The sequence below is a fragment of the Propithecus coquereli genome, unplaced genomic scaffold (genome assembly GCF_000956105.1).
Source record: "Propithecus coquereli isolate 6110/MARCELLA unplaced genomic scaffold, Pcoq_1.0 Scaffold161, whole genome shotgun sequence".
NCBI lineage: Eukaryota > Metazoa > Chordata > Mammalia > Primates > Indriidae > Propithecus > Propithecus coquereli.
In genome coordinates, this window is record NW_012140636.1 from 285,981 (window position 1) to 287,836 (window position 1,856).

Sequence of the window (1,856 nt, forward strand, 5' to 3'; positions counted from 1 at the left end):
CTTTAGTGTCTACCTATAGTTCCGAAGAGAAAATAAAACCATATTTTTAATATTTTTGTGATCAAATGTTATACTGACTGCACATCTATCATCATCCTATCCATTTTATATTTTGGTGATACTGACGATAAAAGCTCACCAAGGATATTCTATTCTCTAGTGTCTCTTTGACCTTGCATACATTGTTTCCTTTGCCTAGAATATGCTCCCTTGGCTTGTCTACATCAAAAACTCCTATTACTCTTTCATATTTCATATAAAATACTTTCTAAAGTTTTCATTACTTTTGAGTGACTTAGAAATTCTTTACCCCATTATTTTTGTACCCTTTACCTATTCCCAATATAATAATTATTTTATTATAACTAAAATATTTATATCTCTTTCTCCTTACCAGATTGCTACATATTTGAGAATAGAGATTTTTCATTTTTGGATTCTCAGAGCCTAGACGAGACTGGGTTCATATTTATAAATTAGAAATAAATGAATATAGCCAGGAAAAAAGGTAACAGTAATAATAACTATAATTTATGAATCCAAGTAATAATAACTACAATTTATGAATCCAATCGTATGTCAAGTACTGCAATAAATGCTTTCTTGGTACATTTTTGATACTACATTTATAGTAGTTTTTTAATCCTTATATCTGAGCTATTAAATGATTGAAGTGAGATCTATACTCAGTTTTCTCTTAATCCAACAAATCTACCTTTTCCCTACAACTATGGCTTTAAATTGTTCTTTTCCATCTTTAAGCAATGGAACTGTTTTTCTAAATTAATTTTATGCAAATATGTAATATATTAAGCATAGGAAATGTAGCCACTCTGGTAAAAGCAGATAATGGAGGTCTAGCCACGTACATAATTGGCATCCCCTTATCTCCTGCAAATGGCCGTCTGGAACAAATACAGAGACTCTAATGCCCTAGAAAATTTGTTTTCAATACCTCTGGTCTTATACTACCCTGATCCATTTTACTTACTGTCAATTCATATGTTCAAATCCTAATCTCCAACGTGTTGATATTAGGAAGTGGGCCCTCAGTAGGTGATTAGGTCATGAGGCAGTGCTCTCATGAGTGGAATTAGTGCCCTTATAAAAGAGACTCCAGAGAGCTCCTTTGTCCTTCTACCCTGTGAGGACACAGCAAGAAGACTGGGAATGAACCAGGAAGTAAGCCCTCACCAAACACTAAATCTTAACAGTGCTTTTATCTAGACTTCTCAGTGTCCAGATCTGTGAGAAATAAATATTTGTTGTTTATAAGTCACCCAGTCTCTGGCAGATTGTTATAGCAGCTTGAATCAATTCAGATACACAGAAAAATCCAGTTGAGGTCAGGGGAAATGTTTCTAAGAAGGAAAATCCATTATATTAAATGCTGCTGCTAGGTCAACTGAGATGAGGAGATTCACCACCAATCCACTACAGGGTTTCATAAAAAAGTTATCAAGATCATTGGTGAGCTATTTCTGTGGAGCATTTGGGAAGAAAGTCTTATAGATGTCAGATTGAGAGAGAATGGGAAAAGCATAATGGAAACAATGAATGTAGCCAAGTATTTTGAGTAGTTTTGTAAAGAGGCAAGCAGAGAAATGGGGGTTTAATTAAAGGGAGAAACGAGGCTAGGAAAGATGTTTTTCAATCTTTAGAAATGCAACATGGTTGTATGTCTGTGAATGATTCAGTAGAGAGGAAAACCAACGAGGGGGAATTTGCTGGTACAGTATCCTTGAGCAGGTGGAGCAAATGAAATCTAGCACATAATTAGAGGTGTCAGGCTTAAATAGGAGGCAAGGCAGTTCATAAGGTATCAAGAGGATAGACAGAGTGTATATGAAGAAATG

General features: G+C 34.8%; 1 protein-coding gene across 1 annotated transcript in view; it reads right to left on the bottom strand.

The window, feature by feature from the left end:
- Positions 1-1,856, bottom strand: part of STPG2 (sperm-tail PG-rich repeat containing 2) — a 278,632-nt gene that overhangs the window by 3,489 nt on the left and 273,287 nt on the right. The window lies entirely within an intron of this gene.